The 25,488-nt window shown below is 39.5% G+C and overlaps 1 long non-coding RNA gene across 1 annotated transcript in view; it reads left to right on the forward strand.

Moving 5' to 3' along the window:
* The window catches only part of LOC128590333 (uncharacterized), a 61,882-nt gene that overhangs the window by 9,240 nt on the left and 27,154 nt on the right, over window positions 1–25,488 (forward strand). Inside the window, exon 2 of the long non-coding RNA XR_008381257.1 lies at window positions 18,812–18,847. This is a non-coding gene — a long non-coding RNA (uncharacterized LOC128590333). The remainder of the gene's footprint in view (window positions 1–18,811; window positions 18,848–25,488) is intronic.

The following is a 25,488-nucleotide window of genomic DNA, read 5'->3' on the forward strand; positions in this document are numbered from 1 at the left end:
AGTCCCAGAAATGAGAAATTAAAAATACAGAAAAAGGTTGAGATTTAGTCATGTTGATATATGTTGCAACTTAGAATTCCCTCTTGTAAATAAGAGCTCTAAAAGTTAAGTTTGATATCGGGCGGCACCTGTGGCTCAAAGGAGTAGGGCGCCAGATGCCAGAGGTGGTGGGTTCAAACCCAGCCCTGGCCAAAAACTGAAAAAAAAAAAAAACAGTTAATTTTGATATCTGTGCATAAAGTGATAAAGAGATTGGTAAATATAGAAAATAATAATTTTAAATGTGCATTATTAGGGGAATGGATAAATAAATAGTGGTTTGCTCATATTATACAGCACTTAATGGTCATAAATTATATCTAAAGGTTTATTGCTTAGTAAAATGACATCTTTTGTAAAGAAAGAAGTGAAAGTGAGAATGGGATGGGACTACAAAAGAGACTTTAATTGTAATTCTATTACTTCTATAAAAATATGAAGCAAATATTGCAAAATTATTAAAGTTTCTTATATCTGAAAAGCATATTTACTAATCTTGATTTTTTTACTCTTTTAAGAATTTGCTGGTGTGTTTGGGAGAGAGAGAGGGAGAGAAAGAGAGAGAAAGAGAAAGGTTTCTTGATTTGAGAGAGAACCTCTGAGTTTTGCTAAGAACTTTTAGGCACTGTTTCCTGAGCCTTCCTCTAATTTAGACAAGGAAACAGGGTTACTAACTCAAGACTGATATTTCTAAGCAGTCATTAACGGAATTCAACTTGCATCTTTCTTTTTATTTGCCTAAAGCTGAACCTTTCCCTCCAAGTTACTGGTAAAAGCAAGTTTTACTTTCAAAAAATAATTTGTTGATGCACAGTCAGTTTTATTGTTTTTATTCCTTATTTTAAATATGATCTTAGGTTTGTATGTTTCCTGTGTGTTAGTAAAAGGTTGGTTTCATGCTTAGGGAAGTTAATTATATTTCTGCTTCCTTGTGTTTGTTTGCATCCGTCCCTCCACTCTCTCTGGTAGTTTTTCAAGGTTGTCGTTGCTTCAGACCTTCTCTGTCCTCTGCAGTTTCTTTTCAGTAGGCTTGGGATAGTTCTCACACGTCTCAGCTTTCTAACACTCCTAAGATTTATTTCTTTTCATATTCAGCCTTGAGAAACACTGAGTAACTTAGGGTAATTTCCTGTAACTTATATTTTATGAGTATTTTCATAATACAATTTTTAAATAATCACGTTGAGTCTTGCCTCTGTCTCCCTAGTCCTTTGCAGCACTCCCTCTAGTCTCCAACATACTATGTATTATTGACCCTTCAAGTTTCAGTATACTGATCCCCTTCCCCAGGAGGCACTGCCTGAACCACCCTCTTGACTTAGCTCTCCCTGCCATTCATCCCTAGTCACCCTCCTGCTCAGCTGAAATCTTAACACTGGCTTTCCTGAAGATAAAAATGAAATCTCTTTGTATACATCTGTATCAATATAGATTATAGAAATAGATAGATGATAGATAGATGGCTACTAGGTAGATAATCTTTAATTTATCATGCTCAATATAGGGTTTGATTCAGAATAGATATTCAAAGACCATCAATATAAAACAAATGATGATTCAATGTAAAACAATTCATTAGCTGTATTAAAGTACAGGCTTCCACCTAGAGCTACATTTAAAATTCTTGGGATAACATATATTTGGCCAACCTTCCTTAATTGGTAATTATGCAGAGTTACAGACCATAAATGTAGTGTAAAGAGAAAAACAAATGAACAAAACAAAACAAAATAATAAAACGAAACAAACAAACAACAACAAAAAAACCCTGCCTAAATTCAAATCAAGGTGGAAGAAACCCATTTCTCATTGTTCAACTTTCAGGAAGCCCTTCTGCAATGTAAGATAATCAAAATAATAATTAGTGGCACAGAATACCACCCATTTATTCCAGGGTTAAACTTTTGACACCTATGAAAATCTCAATTATTCTAGCTAGGCTAAGAGTGGCAGCCCTTACAAAGCTCGTTCCCTGCCTGGTGAAGGCAGCACTCCACTTAACTCTCACTCACTGTGTGTGCTTTAAAATTTCACCACACCATTTGTTCTTTATTTCCATTCATTGATATCCTGGTGCTAGACACTTTGTTTTAAATTTTTAGTAATTTTACATCAAATATAATAAAAAGAAAGGGAAACTGAGAAAGAGTTGCAACACAAATGATATGCAAGTCTAATGAAAGCTAAGAAATTTTCAAAAGAACAAGGGGAAAACATATGTAGGTAAAATATGCATCTTTACTTACATAAAAGTTAAATGATCAGATTATCATCTTTTCTATAATTTTGTCAAACGGTGAAAGAAATTATTCAGTGTGATCAACAGAAAGATAGCCTTGTCTAGCCTTGTCTTGTCTATTGGACCAAGGGCATTGTTATAAACTTTCTTGCAGATAATTTGGAAATCTCTCTTAAGCCCTTAAAATGTCTCTTCTCTGCTTTACCTGTGCAAAGAGAAATACAGAGTTTTTGTTAAAACAATTGTAAAACAGTAAACCTAAGAAATGCAATAGCTAACAAAATGATTATCAGGTAAATGATGAGAAGGTACTATCATGAACATTACATTACAAATAAATTATTTATTACAAATAAATTATCAACTTGTGTTTATACTTGAGGAGAAAATATTTATAATGTATTTTCAAAAGAAAGAGGTTTTTTTAATTGATAACTCTTGCTGCAAAATAATAATCATAACTCTGTATGATGATTTTGTAATTTGTGTTTAACACAACACCAGGGCATGCTATCTGGAACCCCTCTTCTGGTGCAAGGTCCTTTCCAGGGCACCACTGTGAGCCCCATAAATCTGTGTTCAATGAGATGCCTGATTAAACAACCCACATTTCTAATCTTCATCATTTAAAAGAAAAACATAGGTATACTGTGACCTATCAATGACTAAAGTTGATCAGAAAAGTTTATTCTTTCCAGAATTTTCAGAAAAATTCAAGATCGGATTAAAACAAAGAAAAGACATGTTTATAAAACAGCAAATGCATAGAAAGTACGTTCTATGATTTTCTCCTAAGGCATTCATTGTGCTAATCCCATTTATATTACAACTCTGCTCTGATAACTGATGAAAGGATATTATTTAGTTATCCACTTTAATAAAATAATAATATTGAGATGAAAGAGCAATTGAACTAAAATTCAGTGAGTAAGACTATCTACTGTGTACCTTATAAAAATTCATATGACAAAGATATATTTTATTCCTTTCCTGAATTACAACTTTGAGATATTGTAGAAACACTAAATAACATCCAATCAAGAAATTTGACCTTCATCCTCTCCCCTCCTCAAGATATAACCCATGATCTACTTAGTTTTATTTTCTTAAATTCAGGCACAAATGGCCAACCTGAAATCTAACAAGCTCTTGACCTGTACCACTGCTTCCTGCATTTTCATAAGAGGGTGATGTAATTAATTATTCCCACTGATGTGTTCAGAGCTCTTGGCCAGAATCTTTGCTATTCATTTATTCCTTTTAGAGTAATCTGTGTTTAATAGAGTGCTGGAGCATGTCAGGATGAGCAATTAAATATGATTGTTGTCATTGACAACCAGCAGTTATTGCTAAAATTGTCCCAGCCAGGAATGGGAGCATTGAGGTGTTTATTTTAAATAAAGGATAAGTTTGAATGAAGTAATTCTTCCAGATAATGACGATTAAATGCTAGCATTTAAATAGTGCATTTCTCCTTCAAACTAATGGAAATATTAGTGCATTTGCTTTCTTTTTAACTTTCCTTACTTGCTGGCTTGGAAGATTCATTATTTATCCCACTGGGGAAATTTTACCCCTAGTATCACTCACTAGTGGCTTTTGACTGAGAGTGTGATCTCTAATTATTTGGCTAGTTTGCTGGAGCAAGATGGGGTGAGGTAGGGGAGCAATCATTTCTGAATGGGGCAAGAATGAGACATGCCCTTGAAGTAGACTAAAGGACAATGATCACTTCTAGGTAAGCACAGAGAAAAAATAATATTTTAAGTAATGATAAAATAAAATCATATTAGGTCAGAATTTTCATATGACTAAACACCTTCCCTAAATATGTCTCTCTTTTGTTCCAGTGGTATATCTATAAACTAGTTACGGTATTTAGCAGTTCTTCCATCAACACCTGCTGGGTGTGTACGTGTGTGTGCATGCACACATAGAGAGGGACAAAGGAGAGAGGGTAAGCAGCAAGTGGAAGTGAGTACATTTCTTTTTGTGAAATAATTCAAGCTGCCCAAAACCTTTACAATAGGACTGCTCATCAAATTTCCCAATATTGAAATAGGAATGTTTCAAGATGGAAATTTGTCAAGGCTGAGGGGATTCAAGAGCAATTCTTAAGAAATGAATAGTAGCATCTCACTGTGTCCAGAAAAGAAAACAGGAGTTGTCACACAGAGGGGCCGGTGAGTTTTCACTGATGCCACATAGATGGCCTCCAGAGGAGCAGGACACCTCATGGGCAGGCCACAAAAGAGCATGGAGGGCTGAAGAGTGAACAGAAAGGGCAGTGCAAGGGAAAGAAAGGGAGAAAGTGTCTCCCCATCTTCACTTTCAAAATCCTTGATGAGATGGTATGCCACACTAGTGGGGTAAATTCAAACCTCTGACGAGGCCACAGAAGAGGTCACCTCTAGTAGAATTTAACTGGGCATCAGCACTTTATCCAGTGTCACAAGCAAGCCCAGCTCTTCTGTCTTTGTTTCCCTTCTCTTTCTCTTATTCCTCTTCTGTGGTGAAAACTTGCAAATATGGCAGGTTTGGCATAAATGCATAAGGTTAGGTAAGCATGGAGGTAGGTCTGTGGGCTCCTGAGCGCTGGAGTACAGTTTTCCAGGGATCCATGTGATTGACTTGTGCGGCTCCTGCTGATTCACATTTCTGTCTTCTGCATATGTCTCACCTGGAAAAGAGACAGCTGTGATTCGGGTAGGATCCTGCCCTTTCTGAGTTCTCTGCTACAAAACCATCTGCAGGAAGTCCACAGCTCCTCTTCTTTTTTTTTTTTTTTTATTGTTGGGGATTCATTGAGGGTACAATAAGCCAGGTTACACTGATTGCAATTGTTAGGTAAAGTCCCTCTTGCAATCATGTCTTGCCCCCATAAAGTGTGACACACACCAAGGACCCACCCCCCTCCCTCCATCCCTCTTTCTGCTTCCCCCCCCCATAACCTTGTCATTAATTGTCCTCATATCAAAATTGAGTACATAGGATTCATGCTTCTCCATTCTTGTGATGCTTTACTAAGAATAATGTCTTCCACTCCCATCCAGGTTAATACAAAGGATGTAAAGTCTCCATTATTTTTAATAGCTGAATAGTATTCCATGGTATACATATACCACAGCTTGTTAATCCATTCCTGGGTTGGTGGGCATTTAGGCTGTTTCCACATTTTGGCGATTGTAAATTGAGCTGCAATAAACAGTCTACTACAAGTGTCTTTATGATAAAAGGATTTTTTTCCTTCTGGGTAGATGCCCAGTAATGGGATTGCAGGATCAAATGGGAGGTCTAGCTTGAGTGCTTTGAGGTTTCTCCATACTTCCTTCCAGAAAGGTTGTACTAGTTTGCAGTCCCACCAGCAGTGTAAAAGTGTTCCCTTCTCTCCACATCCACGCCAGCATCTGCAGTTTTGAGATTTTGTGATGTGGGCCATTCTCACTGGGGTTAGATGATATCTCAGGGTTGTTTTGATTTGCATTTCTCTAATATATAGAGATGATGAACATTTTTTCATGTGTTTGTTAGCCATTCGTCTGTCATCTTTAGAGAAGATTCTATTCATGTCTCTTGCCCATTGATATATGGGATTGTTGGCTTTTTTCATGTGGATTAATTTGAGTTCTCTATAGATCCTAGTTATCAAGCTTTTGTCTGATTGAAAATATGCAAATATCCTTTCCCATTGTGTAGGTTGTCTCTTTGGTTATTGTCTCCTTAGCTGTACAGAAGCTTTTCAGTTTAATGAAGTCCCATTTGTTTATTTTTGTTGTTGTTGCAATTGCCATGGCAGTCTTCTTCATGAAGTCTTTCCCCAGGCCAATATCTTCCAGTGTTTTTCCTATGCTTTCTTGGAGGATTTTTATTGTTTCATGCCTTAAATTTAAGTCCTTTATCCATCTTGAGTCAATTTTTGTGAGTGGGGAAAGGTGTGGGTCCAGTTTCAGTCTTTTACATGTAGACATCCAGTTCCCCCAACACCATTTATTGAATAGGGAGTCTTTCCCCCAAGGTATGTTCTTGTTTGGTTTATCGAAGATACACAGCTCCTCTTCTAACAGTCACTCCTCTTCAGAGGCCTTCATTATTCTCTCTTGACCAAGACAAAGAGGCACAAAGACTCTGACCACACTTTACTGGGTTTGTCTCATAAGGCAACCTCCCAGCAGCTGGCTACATAAGAGGGTCGTAAAGGTTAAGTGAACACATTGCAGTGTTCTATCATATGGGATGGTAAATGCTTAGGAAGGTGCCTGAACAACTCTTTGTTTTCCTTAATTAGTTCTAGGTCTTTTGTCTAGGACTTTTCCTAGGAAATTCTGGAAAAAATAATTGTATTTTGTCCTACCTGAATGTGCTACCAGTTGAATTACCAGCTACCGATTAATAACTGTTTAACAATTAATGGATAAACTAGAATTTCATTTTATTGACTATGAAGGAGCTCAGTAAATTTTAACCCTAAATACTTCTTGATATAAAGAGTAGTTTGAATTAAAGGCCCTTAGAAATCAACAGGCCTTTGAAGGTACTTTCCCTCTTTCTTTATGAAAAACCAGACCCACCAAAAAGAATACTTCCCTTCCCCACCCTTCCTCTCCCCTCACCTCCCCTTCTCTTCTCTTCCCTTCCCTTTTATCTCAATATATTACAAGAAAAAAGGTCAAGCATGCAACCAGAACTGGCCCAAATCATTTTAGATATAATATCTATCTCTCAGGTTAATTTAATTTGCAAAGAGAATCATTTGCAAGGCAATCTTTTCACCCTCATTCATTCATACTCCTAAATATCTCTTTATCCTCTTTAGTAACCATTTATTATTTCTAAACAGACTTATCTCTATTACCCATCTTCCCCTCATCCCTAAAATGAGGGTATATAAATGTCTGGACCCAATGAGATATTAGGTAATCACTCTGTGATACTCCCCATACACATGGCAAAGAAACCTCTTTCTCTTATTAATCTCCTTTATTGTGACTTGATCATTCAGCAAACCCTTTGGGGTAAAAGAGACGTTTCCCCTGACCCCTGTACTGCATACCATTTCTTTTAGACTTTGAGCCCCACCTCAACCCACCAAACTCAGAGAACAAGTCCTAGAAATTGGTGAACAGGTCTATTCCCACTTCTGCACTGTCTCCCATGTTTCATCTTGCCATACTGAAAGAAGGGATGGAGGTGTTTCTACTCAGTCTTCATGATCTCTCTCTCTCTCTCTTTCTCTCTCTCTCTCACGCACACGCACATGCACACACACACATACACACAATCCCTTACTCAGTTAATCCATATTTATCACATTTTTTTGAGAATTATATCAATAACTACAAACTATACACAGTCACCCAGTTGCATAGACCTCTTGGTCCCTGTTCCTGACATTTCTTACTTACTGGTGGCTGAGACTAAAAGCCCCAGTTTCCACCCCTGGGGAGAGGAACCATTGTGTTTGGATCTCTTATTTGCCACTCCTTTTTTCCTTCATTTAAAAATAACTTTCTCCTTTTCTGAAATAAATTTCAAGTTTTTTAAGGCAGGGAAAATATTTTGTTTTTAATATAACCCCTAACATGCTTTGTCTATGGGAGTGGTGGAAAATATTTGTTGAATAAATGAATAATTGATAGATGGCAAAACATGTAAGTATAGCCAACTATCAATTATCCTGACTGATTACCCCATAGTTAGGATTTCTTATTGAGATTTTTATATGCTCTCATAAAAAACCTTGTCTTTATTATTTTGAGTATAAAATAGTAACTTATAAGTTGCAAAAACCCATAAATACTTTTAATTGATTGCTAGTTTTCTTCAAAAATGTCTTCTCTCTCATGAATTCTATAGAATACAGCTTGATTGGCAAGGGAAAGTCTGTTAAAGTAAAATAGTAAATTAAATCACTGACATAATGGACCAGGAAAACTAAAAAAAAAATAAATAAATAAATAAGAAGTAAGATAAAATAGATCAAATGGTAGAAATAAAATTGAGAAAGACAGAGAGAGAGAGAGCTCTATTTTGACATGAGCTTTGCATTAATGTTAAAGAAAGTCTGCCATTTCCAGAATAGAGTAAAATAATTCAAAAAGTTAGGCTAAGGAAGTTTCATACAATAAAGAAGTTAAATTTAAAGTTACACTTCCTTAAAAAATTCTTTTTTCAATTCTCAGGATATGTCACATTCATGTTAATTAATAAATGCCAAACACATCGCCAAACCAAAAATAAAGAATTAGCTTCTCTCCTGGATACCTGAGCTCCTGACTAGTAGGCCAGCAGTGTGAAACCAAGCTGCACACTGTGCCCATTGTCCACCATCCTTCCTGAATCTTTGCTTTGGGGGCTAGGGAGGGTTCTGATAACTGAGAAAATCAAGACTCCGAAACAAGACACAGACACCCAGAGAGAAGGCCAAGAGTCACCCACAGGATAAGAGGCTCTTTCTAAGGAAGGTGCTTGTGTGCATGTGTAGGGCCCTGTAAATGCAGAAGTGACTTGTTCACTGCCGAAATTACTTTGGTAGCACATCTGAAGTCAGGGTATCCAGTGCACATTGCACTGTAGTTCCAGAGTGTTTACTTATCTCTAACTACAAGGATATGCATTATAATTGTAGGCAAGAGCAAGAAGTGAAATAACTTTTTAAAATTGGATACACATGACATAGTGAGACCCCCATCTGTACAAAGAATTAAAACATCAGCTGGGCTTGATAGCCCCAGACTGTAGTTGCAGATACTCAGGAGACTGAGATAGAGGGATCACTTGAGTCAAGTATTAACATTTGCAGTGAGCTTTGATAGTGCCTTTGCATTCCAGCCTGGGTCATAGGGTGAGACCCTATCTTTAAAAAAAAAAAAAAAAGAAAGAAAGAAAAGAAAAGAAAAAAATAGTGGAAAAAAATTAAATGTAATTACCTAACTGTGCATCAGTCAGGACCTCAGCACAAAGTACGTGGCATGCTCAGTTGGAATTTTTCAAGAAGATCTTAATGAGGGGAAGAGGGGTGCACAGAGAATACATATGTGCAGATACCTTGGGACTAGCAATAGTGAGAAGCCTTTTCCACTCCTAGGCTTGATGGAATGGACGGAAGAAACTGTATTATTGGAGCCAGGAGCTGGGATGGAGTGGGGCTGTCCTCACTGCCTCGGTGCTCAAGCTCCAGACACTGCCGGGCCTGGACTCGGGCAGGAGGGCGGTGAGAGGAAAAATGCCCTGATCATTCTACTTTTCACCCTCTAACAGCTTTCTGGTGTTCCTACTAGAGGAAACGAGAGTACAAGGCATCTCAGTTGATGCCCTTGAAAAAGCTCAGGAAATTTCACTCCCAAATATGTCTCCTTGGTATATGAAGTGTTTTGAATTGTAAGCCCCTTGAGATCAATGGCGCATTGGAGGGGGCTTTCCCTCTATCTGCATAAACCAGACTGAGCTGATCAAAAAATTAAAGGAGACAGCTGACTTTCCTTCCTCTCCTTGTTATCTCAACATATCGCAGGAAAGAAGACTGAGAAAGCCCAAATTGTTTTAAACACAATACCTGCCTCTCAGGTTAAGAAGCCTTTCTCTTATTAATTTGCCTTAATTATGAGTTGATCTTTCAGTGAACTTGCAGTGAAAAGGGCAAGTTTCCTTTCACTCTTACACCTTCCACAGAGAATTGCTTCTTGGAAACAAAGGAAAGAGTAAGTTAAAGACTGAAAACAGATAGCAAATGCTGAATACCCAATGCTACAGCGAGGAAGCCTTTATCTAATTAAATGTTGTAACCGCAACAGAAGTTATACTTACTGTACATGTCTGCCGTTATCCTCCTAAGAAACGAGTTGAGACCCAAATTCAAGTACTAATCTGCTACATCTGCTGGGAGCCTTTGAAATATCTCCTTAAATCCCCTATGCTTTAAGACATAATCATACTTTTATTTACCTTTTTTAAAAAACAAAAGAATTTGGATATAAGTGATAGAAGTTACAATAAGCTATGCCCTCTTCAAGGCAGTACACAGTTAAATTTAGGTTTCCTATCCCCGAATGAGGAGAATCAATGCAAGCTTTGCACATTTGGAGCCTGTGAACTTCATGAACTTGAACACACTTTGGGAAACTTACAGACTAAGCTGAGGTTACCTTGTTGAGTAGTGAAGCTCTGTGTTTGGAGTTGAGGAAGTTGGGTTCTATTTTCAACATGCTCATTAATAGTGCCTTTTGAAATCTTTCAGATTTCCAAATAGTATTTCAAAAGGTAATTTGGGTTAAAGTTATGAGTAGGCAAACACAGCGGAGTGTTCCCTTTCATGTAGTTTTCTATTCATCTACAAATGCCATTGGTCTGCAATTTGCCTTTGGAAAATGCATGCAATTTGCTTTGATAAACTGAAAATTCCAGCCTCATGCTGCTCTTTTGGGGGAAATCATGAGGCTCTTATAAGAACAGGTAAACAGAGCTGCAACTTGTCAAAAGTACTAACATTTGAAAAATTAGAATTACAGTAATTGGATACATCTATTTTAAGAGCTCCTATGAAAATAATCTCCTAACACTATTTAACTCAAAAGGTTTTAATGTCTCAGATTTGGTGCTCCGGGTCTACCACGCAGAGTCAAACATACATCCAAGATAGAGGAACAGAGACCTCCTGGAGAAAAGCTGAAGAGAATTAACAGCAGCCTGCACCTGGGAGTTGGGGAGGGCGATGTATGGCAAGGGGGTCACACGGCATCTAAACATCTAAACATAATAAGACTTTGGGTCATTTTCCTCTTCATCTCTAACTTTGTTCCATGTTTCTTTCATTTGAAACTTCCTCTTAAAAATATACCAATTTTAAATACATTTTGCTACTTAATGTTAAATGATTAAATATTTAAAATATTTTCTGCTTGGCTCTTGAGGTATTTTTTCCTATTATTACCTATATAGTAATTTCTTTATATAAGCAGGGCTGCTTTATATAGCAGTCCCAATAGTAAAAATAAAAGGCTTGATAAGATATAATGTAAAGAAACGACTGCATTAAATCAAGGGACAGCCTCTTCAAAGGTGGGAGACTTCTGTATAAGGGCACTGAATAAAGCGATTTGTGTTTCGCTTCCCATTTGATGAAGCTCACTAAAACTGAGAAAAGCAGCAACAGAATATCAAGAAGAAAGCTCCGTCCTCATCACTTTCAGGATATGCCCCAACTCCAAATTTTGTGCTTGAAAGAATATTTGCCAAATATAGTGGATGCAGAAAGATAGCACTTAACTTAGACCATACTTAACTTAGATGTTGGGCAGAATTTAGACCTCTTTCTTTCCACCAGGCACTGATTTACACAAGTTTCCCATCTGATTATGCCCTGATGTAGAACTTCCAGAGACTTGGAAAAATTCCAGACACCAGCAGGACATTACCTCAAGGCTGTAGTTAGTCTACAGATAAATAGCCTTCAAGATAGCCCAGTACATTCCCCAGCTGGAACAATAAATAATTCAAGGTCATCCCTAGGGCAAGTCATGCTAACCTGCATCTTCTTGCCACTCCTGCAAGCCCTCATACCAAAGTCCCTTTTTAAAGTCCTATCTGCAACCCAAGACTTCAAAATGGTTTCACTGAGACACAAGCCTTAGCCATTTCCCCACTGCTAGCTCTGGAACAAAGTCATTTTCATTCCCCACACCTTGTCCTTATTACTGGCTCTTGGAAAAGGCAAGTAGTGGAGCCTGTGCTCTACTCACCAGATAGAGTAGACAGGAGCCTGTGCTCTACTCACCAGAGTAAATAGAAGCCTGTGCTCTACTCACCAGACAGAGCAGAGACGAGCCTGTGCTCTACTTACCAGACAGAGTAGACAGCCCTCCTAACTTCAGCCTCCAGACACCTCTTCAGCCAGCTGTCTCTCTAGCATACTGTCTCCTGGACTATCTCTTCATTCCTGTGTTCAGCTATATGTCCATCAAGTGTTAACAGTAATGAATCCTCCTTCATTGGATTGGGATTCCTTCCGGCTTTTTAAGATTTTTTTTTTTATGTTTTGCATTGTTCAAGTACCAGTTAATCATTTTCTAAATAAAATCTTAAATCTGGAATGAAGCAATCCAATTTTTAACAAAACAAAAGTGAATTATTAATGACTTAAAAGTATTGATGAATGAAACTGTACTTCATTGTAATTTCATAATTTTAGATCTACTGAGTGTATGTCATATACATACATTACATATGAATGTATATACACGCGCACACACACACACAAATACACAGAAAAACAAGGAGGCAGAGAGTCAGGGACAGAGAGATACAGAGAGATTCCTCATCCCTTCTGAAGACACAGAGATTTCTTTACTCAGCAGTGTGAGGGAACGGTTTCTGAGCTTACCCTGCGTGGATTCCCCTAGACCCCAAATTCTGATTCCTCACACAGAGATGTCTCCATTTGGATCCACAGCCCTGGCTCGTAATTACAGAGCTGTCTTAGGTTTTTCATGGCTATGTCTCTTGCTCTTTTGGAGGGGTAGAATCCACCCTGAATATGGATTCCAGCTTAGAAAGTTATACTTGTATTCCCTCAGTGGCTCCTAACCCAGCTCATGTCAAAAGTAGGAGATGTTAACACCGTGATAGACTCCCACGTAAGCCTGATACTGAGGAAGAGCATCACCATTCTCAAGATGGCTTTGCTGATGTCACAACTTGCCTTCATTTCCTTTTAACTCATAGAATTGTAGAATGTTACAGTCTAAGGAAAGGAAAAGAGAGGAATGGGTCAACGTTACTGAGCAGTCTTTTAAGCACTTCATATTTCTCTTTTCACTTCACGCTTAAAAGAGCCTTATAGAGATGGGTATTATAGCCCATATTTCACGGGTCAGAAAATGAAGATTTAGGTGGTTTAAATAATTTGCATAAGGAGTCTTATGGTGAGCCTGAGACTCTGTGACTTATGGCCCTGACGCCCTGCTGCATTCCCCAGGCCACGCTGCTCCCACCAAGCGTATATCATCTAACCCTTATCAGGAAGCTGAGTGAGGCTCAGAGCAGACAGAGGTCTTGCCCAAGGCCAGTTAGAGCTGGCACTGAAAGAGTCTCCTAAATCTTACCTTAGTGCTTGGTTCCACATCCAAGTTGCCTATTCCCGACGGCAGGCATAGTTAAGGCTAGATTCTGAGTGCATCCTCTGAAGGACAAATGCTTTCCCTGAGCCAGGAGGCTCCCCTGGTGTTGGCATCTCCCACAGCCCTGGGACCTCTGCTCTGTCTTTTTAGTTCCCGGTCTTCTTGTTGCGGCCTCTCTGCAGTTCCTGAGCACAAGAGTTGGGAGCAGCTAGCAGGTTCTTTTTGAGGATCTCACTAGCACTGCTTGGTAACTGGAGACCAGTGAAAATTAGCACTCTCCATAACCTGGCCTCCAGGAAACTGTGAAACCAAGTCCCACATACAGACACTTGTGAGCAATCATGCAGCCTGAGTGAAATCCCACCGTTTTCTGTTCTGATTCTGGAAACGCCTTGTATGAGGAGTTTTTTATAAAATAAACATTAAAATAATCTCATTGTGTACTGTCATCTGTGGCAAACACCAAACCATCTCCTGGAGCGCTGTGGTCAATAATCTTCTAAAGCAGCATCAAGACACAAGATCATTTATGTATCAAAATTCCACGGTATCTCTAAGGGTGTGTGGTGAAATCAGCACTAGATGTTAATGTCTCTCCCTTAAAAAGGAAGGAGTATTTTCAAAATATTTTACCTCATCCACAAGCATGTCTCTAATCTCTGCATGTGTCCCTGAGCAGCTACAAACTGCCTTCTGGAGGCGAATTTAGAGGAAAAGATTCATCATCACTCCTCTTAATATGGGCTTCGGGGAGTTCACCTCTGAGCTTATCATCACTCCCACACCTGACATCACCACCTCCCTTGTCCTTTTGCGACAGTGGAGTTGAAAGGACTACACGCTCCCTTCTAGATGTCACCATTGACTGTAGCACAGAATTCTCAAGGTGCAGAAGGAAAGACAGAAGGTGGTATTAGGTCAGCTGTTGTCTGGTCTCAATTCTTTGTGTGCTCTTGGTCAAAGAATGACCGGACACTCCAAAAGTAAGGTAAGCATGAAACAAGCTTTATAGAGCAAGAACAAAACACATTTGTCACAGATGACAAACAGGTCCCCTGTCCTAACAAGAGGGTCTGGGTATGGCTTGGGGTCTTGTTTTATAGTATCCGGATTGGGCTCTCCTTATAAATCACAGGTCACCACCAAACATCTTTGATGGACAGTTAATGACATGATAATTAGTCTTAGGTTATTCTAGGTCACGTTGCCAATCCTGTTGTGCCTGGGCTGGGGAATTCCCTGAATTCTTTGCCGATTAATGGAGCATTCTTCCTTTGCCCACATGTGGCAGTTGCTAAGGGCAGGATCAAGCGTTGGGCAGCATCAAGATATCAAGATGGGGTGCCCACCCCATCCTTCTTCCCCGGTGGGGAAATTGCTCTAGGCAGCATAAACAGGGCACCCACCTTTGTCCCTGTGAGAGTCTAAATCCCTCAGAAACCACCTAACAGTGCCACCAAGAATGTCCGAAAATAGGTACCAAATACCAACAATTCGGTTTTCAAGAATAAAAGCTTAAATATTAGCAAATAAAGACAGACCACTCTTTAGGACTACCAGGCTCCTGAAGCTGAGCTGAGGAGCAGCCAGATGAGTGAGGGAAGAAGCGGGGTGGACGCTGGAGCCCTGCCTCCCTGGGGTCTCGGCAGTGTCCAGGGCCTCACTGCCCCAGCAGAGCGAAGCCTACTTTGCCGGACCTTCCAGTTTTTCAAAAGCTACACATAATCTTTATTTTTAATGTGAAATCTCACTACTATCACAATGTTTTTGAATGATTACAAAAATATGCCATGCAAATAAAATAGTGCTGCCTGTCTGCACAGAAATTCTTTGAGAATTTTAGGTCAGTGACAAGGGCTGAGTCATCTTAAATATGACAGCACATCTATGAGCCTATTTAGGCAATAAAATATTTCTCTGAAGATGTGGAATTGCTACTGTTTTATATAAGATTCTTTAAAAATAGCTAGCTATTTTTAGCTGTTACTAAAAAGCTATTTTATGTAAGATGAAATAAAGATGGTACCTTGATAGTAGGGAAATGTTATTTCCATTTTGCAGCTAAAGAAACTGAGAAACTCTGAAGGGTAAGTGTGAGGTATTTCTGACACTAACAATAAATTCTTCAGTTCCCTGACACCAATTGGGTATCCAATAATTCCACTCAATTCTGACACTACCTATTAAAGGGCTCTACCCAACAAATCCACCCCCACTACAGTCCTGGGCCACCTGTACTTCTGTCTAACCAGCTATAAATCAGTTTGCTAAACAACTCAAAGAACTCAGGAAAATGCTTTACTTATATTTACTGGTTTATTATGAAGGATACAACTCAGGAACAGCCAAATGGAATGGATGCATAGGACAAGGCATGGAACAGTGAGAGGGTCAGGGCTTCTCTGTTCTCTCTGGATTTGCACCCTTGGAGCAAATCAATGTCTTCACCAACCCAAAAGCTCTCCAAATCTCACTGTTCAAGAGCTTGTGCCACTGTCTCACCCTACCTCCTGGAGATTGGTGGGTGATGCTAGAAATTCTGATCTTCCGAACACTTCTTTCCAGTGATACTTCCAGCCTGAGACTTAGGCCACATCTTAAGTCACACATTGTCATAAACTCAACTGTAATAGACACAGGCTCATTATAAAAAACAAAGACACTTCTTCTATGACTCAGAAAATTCCAAGGGTTTTAGGAGCTCTGTGTCGGGAACATAAGACCAAGATCAACTATAATTTTGTATTATGCCATCTTAAATAACTTTTCCAACATCATACAAATGACCTGTAGTAGAATTTAAAACAAGATGTAGTCAGGTCTATGTTCTTAACCTAAGGACTGACTTGCTAACTTAGCTATTAAAGTAACATTTTTTTATTGATACTTTCTTAGTCAATAACCACTACCACATCCCAGCATCCATTTTTCACTATGATCCCAGAGACATTTTAGGTATTCCTGTTGTGCCTGACCTAGAAGGGAGGACCATGAGGGTAAAATCAGTGTTTCAATTCACTGAGCTTGATATACATATAAAAAGTTGGGACAGAATATTTCCATTTTGTCCCTTTGACTAGCACTTTTCTTTGTTGCCTGAGAACCTAGAATAAATGGAATCTGAAATTTACTTTCTTTAATGTGAGCCTTTCAAAATGTCAAAATATTCCCCCAAGAGTGTAAGGATTCCTAAGGGCTTAGTAGTTACTTGAAAAATTCAAGAATCTTTGTGTTAAAGTGCTGATGAAGTGTCTGGCATTCCTGTTCTGTGGCAGGAGACAACATTGAAAAGAGAAAGGAAAGTCAACACTGAATGTTCAATAACACATTGTCCCCTACCCTTTGGAAATGTGATTTGGGGAGGCCCCCCTTTCTGGACTTGGGGCTTCCTTGTTGTGTCCATTCATGACTTTTAGTCACCTGCCAGGCAAGAGGAAGCAGAAGGCATCTGAGATAACAGGCTGAGCACATGATAGGGCTGCCGATGTTTCGAAAGGGAACTGAGCATGTTGTATAAATTCCTATACAGAGAGTTTGGTTTTAGGTATGAGGAACTGGGTTCTGGCTCCGATTCTATTATGTGACCTTTCTAGTTTTTAAGAAATATAAATAGTTTTAGAAATAGAATAGTTTTCTCTCTATTCAATGAGATGAATTGATTAAATCATAGTATTAATAATAGCTGAATTGGTTGAAATACTAGAATAATAATTTTCCTATCATTCTGTGTGCACTATCTCATTAATCTTAATGGTAACTGTGAAAATTATGTATCATTCTCTTTATTTTGTAAAGAGTCGCATTAAATCTCTGGCCCAGAATTACACAAATGCTAACTCCAAGTTCATCCTCTTTCCAAACACTCAGCTACTAAGTTTAGTTCATTAAGTTTATTTCAGCGCTTCATATTATTCTATGTCCTCCCTCATCTAGCCAAAGTTCATTTCATTTTAACTAAAATAGTTTTTTATTTTTCCCTGAGAGTTGTAGGAATGAATAACAGTCTGATAAAATACATAGCCAAGATCTGCTATCTTCATTAACCACTGTGGTTACAAGCACTGCCTGAAATAATTATCTTTAACTAGGCTGTAAGTTCCACAATGGCAGGGGTGATACATATTCTTATATCTAAATATGGCTTTGCTTAGACCAGGGGGTAAGAATAGAGTAGGAACTTCTCACATTTTTTTCCCTTCAATTTTGATTATCTGATGCAACCCAGATAACTTGAGTCCCTCAATGGAAAAAGCACTCCAAGGCTTCTCCACTGCTCCCCGGTGCTTCTCACTCTGCTGTGACTTCCCACTGGCCTGTTCCCAGGCTCACCTTACCCTTTCCCAGGTTTTTTCTAGTACTTCTTAGATGCCTTTGACTCTAGGGCATGGGTGGATGGGTGCAAGGACAGGACATCACACCATGCAGGTGGGAAAGGTGCATCTTTCTGGAGATAGTAGCAAGGGCTAAAACAACTGTGATAAAATGTTCCGGGTGAAAATGTATTCCCTATGTAATCCGTGAACAAGGGCAGGTATTAGTAAGTTCACACAGTGCAAAGGCCATTGGTGCTCCACAGTTTGAATCTCTCCCATGGCTCATCTATTCTGGAGGAGAAGTTACAGCAGTCCTGAAATATGCTTCCATTCAGAGCAATTAAGCAAACACACACAGGCACTTAACGTAGAATGAGACTTAAATAGTAATGTGCACTTTTTTTTTCGTGGTGATTTCAACAGCCATCATTTATACATATTCATGTTACTAAGAGGCATTTGGGAGATAGCCTGGGAATGCTTAGTCCGTTTTTCATCCATTTGTTCATTGAAAAATGAGAGCACTGAAAGAGAGAGAGGACAGAAAGAGAGTGGGGGGGGGAGAGATAAGGCAGCCACACTTTGTGGAGTTATAGAAAACCTACAAAGATGAGTAATTGAAGGGAGGCTCTCTCTCACAATCCACACCACCACACACATCCCTTGCAGAGGCAGGGGTGTCTAACCATTATTTTTTTCTCTCCGCTGCACATTGGAAGAATAAATTGTGTTGGGCCACACATTAAATACACTACGGACAGCTGATTAGCAAAAAAAAAAAAAAAAAAGTTCCATGCATACTTTTTGTGATATCTGACATCACAGATAAGCCAAAAAAAAAAAAAAAAAACTCACAAAATCAGCATGTGGCCCCTGGGGCAGAGGCTGGACACAGCTGACCCCCTGCACTGAGTGCTCCCTGATGCCTGAGCACCCTGCGCTGTGGCTGCCCACAGACTCCATGCTGCCCCTGCAGCCTCACTCCGCAGTGCAGGGGCAGCCCTTACTCCTTAGCCCTCCCACACCCTGGCCTTCTAGAGAGTAGCTGCTGATTTTTCAGGTCTCCAGTTAAAGTGATCTGCTCCAATCTGAGTCTCCTCACTTCACAGGTAAACTGCGTCTCTCCAGAGATTCACAGGCATTAGGTGAGTTTTGAAGCAGTTACCACACGGCCTGTTTATGTCTCTAGGTTGTCCACCATTTTGTGAGTGACGGGAGGGCAGCTGACTGTGTCTTATTCTATTGGTTGTTCTTTTCTTTTTACTTTGGATCCTTTTTAAGCCTCTCCAGCACATGGGGCATGCTCAAACTAATGCATGTTAACTGAATAAGGGAAGAAATAAATAAGGAACTCCTAGCTTAACACTGTGGAAAAAGAGGCAAATGAATAAACAGAACCCTGTATGCCAAGCTCTCTGGGCACCCACGGAGAGGGCATCCCTCAGCCTTAGCCCCACGCATTCACTCTCATTTTGTTCAGGTGAGCTGCTCAGCTCCAGCCTTCAGGCGCAGACTCCGTAATGTTTTCTTTTCTTTTTTTTTTTTTTTATTAAATCATAGCTGTGTACATTGATATGATCATGGGGCATCATACACTAGTTTCATAGACCGTTTGACACATTTTCATCCCACTGGTCAACACAGCCTTCCTGGCATTCTCCCAGTTATTGTGCCAAGACATCTACAATGTTTTCTATTGTAACAGGAAAAGTAATGTATGGCACCAAAAATGCAGCACACGTACATTTCACAGAGAAAATTGTTGCTTCAAGAGAGTAAAGAGTAATTGCCTGGGGCTGTGTATGTTGCCTAGCCTTGGAGAAGACACATTACAGGAAAACATGGGGACAGGATGGGGAAGAAAATTGCGGTGCATTGGAAAAGTCAGAGTGCAGCAGAGGACTGGCAGAACACTCCGGGACTTTGACAGGTAAGTAGAAGTAGCAGGAAAGTTCTCGGCCTTCTGTCTCTTTGCCTAAAAGCAGGGAAAAGATTTGCAAAGACCAAAGGTATCCTGCCCCCCATCTCTTTGCAGAGAACAAAGGTTAACCTCAGAGGACAACGTTAGCCCCTTAGCCTGTTGAGATGGCACCAGTGGAAGCTACTTTCGTAAGCTTTACTATCTAGCCTTTTTCTCCATTTATTTGCCTTCCTGTCTTCTTTTGCTGCCACTAGAGACTCAAAGTCCTTTTCTCTTGTCTTGTCACTTCTCTAAAAGTTTACTGTTCTTTGTTCAAGACTCTACATAAGCTGAAATTCGAAGCCACCTTTTTGAGAACTTCTCATTCTCAGGGTGTCTGCCTTATAGGCATGAAATGTGCATATTCATAAACTTACGTTTGTTTTTTTCTTAATAGTCTGTCTTTGGCAATGACAATCCCTTCAACCCCCTATGAGAGGTTGAAGGAAATCCTCAGCAGGGCATATGGACAGAACTTAAGCTACAACCTGTATCTTAAGAAAGAGGATGAGGAATGTCCTAAGTATTTGTAGAGATTTTTCCTGGTTAATAAAAGCTAATAAGGATTCCCAGAAGCTACCTAGTATTTCTTCTTGCATTAATCAGATTAGTTACTTAACCCTGTGCCTTCCTGCCAGGGACAGGTAGGCAGCTATAGCTCAAGGTTAACAGTAAGGGTATGGGTGAGGGGGGTGAACAGGAAATCTAGCACTCAATCCTTCTTTTCAGCTTCACCAAAAGGAAACTGTTAGTACAGATCATTCTATCTGTGCACATATACAAGCACAAGAGCCAAACAGGAATTTAAAAACAAAACAAAACACTTTCCTCTTAGTAGCTGGCCTGGAGCTTAATTACAACACTGTGACCATTAGAGCAGATCTCTTCCCAACAGTATAAATTGTATGAGAACTACATTCTAATTTATTTAACATATTTTCCATAATACCCAACTAAATGTGCTTGTTCATGATGGATTCCTAATTTATTTGCAGGGTTCGGGAATCTACACAAACCTCCTGAGACATGCATAGCCCACAGAGGAAAGACCATACTTTGTCCCTGTTAATCCAAGAGCTGGAATGCCCAGATTCACAGACAAAATAAATGCAGTTCACTTATAAGAAAGAAAATTTTAATAGCTTTGGCAGTCCAATAATGGAATGGGCTATTTTACAAAATTATAGGCTTCATACCACTAAGAATGGGCATGCAGTCATTTTGGGGGGCATATTTCTGTACATCTTAGCCATTGAAGATTGTTTTGATTTGCATTTCTCTAATATATAGAGATGATGAACATTTTTTCATATGTTTGTTAGCCATTTGTCTGTCATCTTTAGAGAAGGTTCTATGTCTCTTGCCCATTGATATATGGGATTGTTAGCTTTTGTCAGGTGGATTAATTTCAGTTCTCTATAGATCCTAGTTATAAAGCTTTTGTCTGATTCAAAATATGCAAATATCCTTTCCCATTGTGTAGGTTGTCTCTTTGCTTTGGTTGTTGTCTCCTTAACTGTACAGAAGCTTTTCAGTTTAATGAAGTCCCATTTGTTTATTTTTGTTGTTGTTGCAATTGCCATGGCAATCTTCTTCATGAAGTCTTTCCCCAGGCCAATATCTTCCAGTGTTTTCCTATGCTTTCTTTGAGGATTTTTATTGTTTCATGCCTTAAATTTAAGTCCTTTATCCATCTTGAATCAATTTTGGTGAGTGGGGAGAGGTGTGGGTCCAGTTTCAGTCTTTTACATGTAGACATCCAGTTCCCCAACACCATTTATTGAATAGGGAGTCTTTCCCCCAAGATACGTTCTTGTTTGGTTTATCGAAGATTAGGTGGTTGTAAGATGTTAGTTTCATTTCTTGGTTTTCTATTCGATTCCAAGTGTCTATGTCTCTATTTTTGTGCCAGTACAATGCTGTCTTGACCACTATGGCTTTGTAGTACAGACTAAAATCTGGTATGCTGATGCCCCCAGCTTTATTTTTATTACTAAGAAGTGCCTTAGCTATATGGGGGTTTTCTGGTTCCATACAAAACACAGAATCATTTTTTTTCCAAATCTTGAAAGTACGATGTTGGTATTTTGATAGGAATGGCATTGAATAGGTAGATTGCTTTGGGAAGTATAGACATTTTAACAATGTTGATTCTTCCCATCCATGAGCATGGTATGTTCTTCGATTTGTTAATATCCTCTGCTATTTACTTTCTGAGGATTTCATAGTTTTCTTTATAGAGGTCCTTTACCTCCTTCGTTAGGTATATTCCTAGGTATTTCATTTTCTTTGAAACTATGGTGAAGGGAGTTGTGTCCTTAATTAGCTTCTCATCTTGACTGTTATTGGTATATACAAAGGCTACTGACTTGGGGACATTGATTTTATATCCTGAAACATTACTGTATTTTTTGATGACTTCTAGGAGTCTTGTGGTTGAGTCTTTGGGGTTCTCTAAGTATAAGATCATGTTGTCAGCAAAGAGGGAGAGTTTGACCTCCTCTGCTCCCATTTGGATTCCCTTTATTTCCTTGTCTTGCCTAATTGTATTGGCTAGAAATTCCAGCACTATGTTGAATAGTAAAGGTGACAGAGGACAACCTTGTCTGGTTCCAGTTCTAAGAGGAAAAGCTTTGAGTTTTACTCCATTCAGTAAAATATTAGCTGTGGGTTTGTCATAGATAGCTTCAATCAGTTTTAGAAATGTGACACCTATGCCTATACTCTTTAGTGTTGTAATTAGAAAAGGATGCTGGGAGAGGCGGAGCAAGATGGCAGCCGAGTAACAGCTTCCTTGCATCTGGGCACCGTGAATCTGGGGAGAGAGGACTCCAGGCGTCTCTGGCTGGTGGGAACTGCCTATCATCACTCCTATGAGGATACAGGGAGTCAGCGAGAGACTTCTGGACCCCAAGAGGAGGACTAAATCCGTGGAAAACCGGCAAGTGGTCGCGTGTGTTCAATCCGTCTAAACCCGCCCACAACTGTAAGTTCAGTAGCAGCGAGACTGCAAACCAGAAAGGCCTTACCTGTGAACTGTTTTGATGTCCTTGGACTTGGCACTGAGTTGAACTGCCTTGGGGAAGGCCTGAGCGGGAGTGCGAGAACTTTGGCCGTTGTCTAGGGCCCCAGTCTGAGCCGCTGAGCCAGACGGAGCTAATAGTGTTTGGCGGTGGGTCACACGGATCCATTGTCAGCGATCTGCCCCGGCAAGCTCCGCCCTCAGGGTCGCAGAGCTAGAAACAGGTGGGAGCTGGTAACCCAGCAACCAAGTAACCTAAGGGTGGGGTCTGAGCCGCCTTGCAGCCCTAACCCTCAGGGGCAGAGTGAGACCGGTTTTGGCACACTGAGTAAGTGGATAGCCACTTCAGCAGCGATTCCAGCAAGAAAGCTGGGAAAGCTTCTGCTCAACAAGTTTACAACTTCGAAGTGCCTTTTAAGTAGGCTGAAGAGAGATTCAGGGTGTTTACCTGCTGGGGTTTGAGTAATCAGCAGCCTCCAGTCGTATCTGAACTGTGACTAACATCTCATACCCCAGAAGACCACGTGTTGCCCAGACAATATTCAATAACATATACAAACTGCTTTGTTTTTGGTTGTGTATTTTTTTCTTTCTTTTTTTGCTTGGTTGTTTTTTTTGTTTGTTTATTTTCACGTTGCTGATATTCTTTTGTTTTTTTTAATTTCAATCTTTTCCACACAGATCCCTTTTTCTTTCTCAAGTTTCCTAGTTTAATTATAATTTCCCATTGCTGCTTTTTTTAATAACTTCAACTTCATTTTTGCTAGTGTTTCTACCGATATAATTTGGTTTTTCACCCAATTTTATCCCTGTAAAGTTTTCTGTTTGCTTCTTTTGGTTTGATTTATAGCATTTTTGTCTTTCCTCTCTACTTGGTGGAGGTGGGGTACTGTGTCTGATCAGGTTAGCAAAGAGCTGCTGACCTCAAGGGAACCAACCAACTGGGCACCCCCAGAAGGTGGGGTTTTTTAAGGTTGTGTCAAAGTACCCTACTGTACACCTATATTGCCCTGTCTCCCTCTTTCTGTACCTCTCTTCTTTTTGTCAATATTCCTTATACCCACCCCCTCTCCTTTCTCTATCTTTCTTTTTTTCTTATCACTCGGTCCTCCTTTCTTTCATCCCTTTTTTTTTTGCTCTTCAACCTTCTCACCCTTCTGGTCCTGTAACCTTTAGTCCACAGGCACAAGAACTTAAAGAGCAAGAGGAAGTGAAAGGAAAATTAGGGCAAGCAAACAGATAAAAGAAATCACTCATGAGGAAGAATCAGCAGAAAACTCCAGGCAACATGAAGAACCAGTCTAGAACAACCACACCAAGGGACCATGAGGTAGCTACTGCAGATGATTCCACCAGTATAGAAATGTTGGGAATGACAGAAAGGGAATTTAGAATACACATGTTGAAAACAATGAAAGAAATGATGGAAACAATGAAGGAAATTGCTAATAAAGTGGAAAATAACCAAAAGGAAATCCAAAAACAGAATCAAATAAGAGATGAACGATATGAAGAATATAAAAAGGATATAGCAGACCTGAGGGAACTGAAACAGTCAATTAGGGAACTTAAAGATGCAATGGAAAGTATCAGCAACAGGTGAGACCATGCAGAAGAAAGAATTTCAGAGGTGGAAGACAAAGTTCTTGAGATAACTCAGACAGTAAAAGAGGCAGAAAAGAAGAGAGAGAAAGCAGAACGTTCACTGTCAGAATTATGGGACTTTATGAAGCGTTCCAACATACGAGTTATAGGAATTCCAGAAGGGGAAGAAGAATGCCCCAGAGGAATGGAAGCCATACTAGAGAATATTATAAAAGAAAATTTCCCAAACATCACCAAAGATTCTGACACACTGCTTTCAGAGGGATATCAGACCCCGGGTCGCCTCAACTCTAACCGAGCTTCTCCAAGACACATTGTGATGAACCTGTCCAAAGTCAAGACAAAAGAAAAGATTCTGCAAGCTGCCAGGAGTAAGCGCCAGTTGACCTACAGGGGCAAATCCATCAGAGTTACCACAGACTTCTCTAATGAAACTTTCCAAGCAAGAAGACAATGGTCATCTACCTTTAATCTACTTAAACAGAACAATTTCCAGCCCAGAATTCTGTACCCTGCTAAGCTAAGCTTCAAAATTGACGGAGAAATCAAATCATTTACGGATATACAAACATTGAGGAAATTCGCCACAACAAGACCAGCTCTACAGGAAATACTTCAACCTGTTCTGCACACTGACCACCACAATGGATCAGCAGCAAAGTAAGAACTCAGAAATCAAAGGACAGAACCTAACCTCCACACTGATGCAAAAGATAAAACTAAGCAATGGACTCTCACCAAATAAGATGAATAGAATACTACCACACTTATCCATTATCTCCATAAATGTTAATGGCTTGAATTCCCCACTGAAGAGACATAGATTGGCTGACTGGATTAAAAAACACAAGCCATCCATTTGCTTTCTGCAAGAAACACACCTGGCTTCAAAAGACAAATTAAAGCTCCGAGTCAAGGGTTGGAAGACAATTTTTCAGGCAAATGGAATTCAGAAGAAAAGAGGAGTTGCAATCTTATTTTCAGATACATGTGGATTTAAAGCAACTAAAGTCAAAAAAGACAAAGATGGTCACTTTATATTGGTCAAGGGAAAACTACAACAAGAAGACATTTCAATTCTAAATATTTATGCACCCAATTTAAATGCTCCCAGATTCTTGAAGCAGACCTTACTCAGTCTGAGCAATATGATATCTGATAATATCATCATAACAGGGGACTTTAACACACCTCTTACA

Source organism: Nycticebus coucang, chromosome 7, assembly GCF_027406575.1.
Source record: "Nycticebus coucang isolate mNycCou1 chromosome 7, mNycCou1.pri, whole genome shotgun sequence".
Classification (NCBI taxonomy): domain Eukaryota; kingdom Metazoa; phylum Chordata; class Mammalia; order Primates; family Lorisidae; genus Nycticebus; species Nycticebus coucang.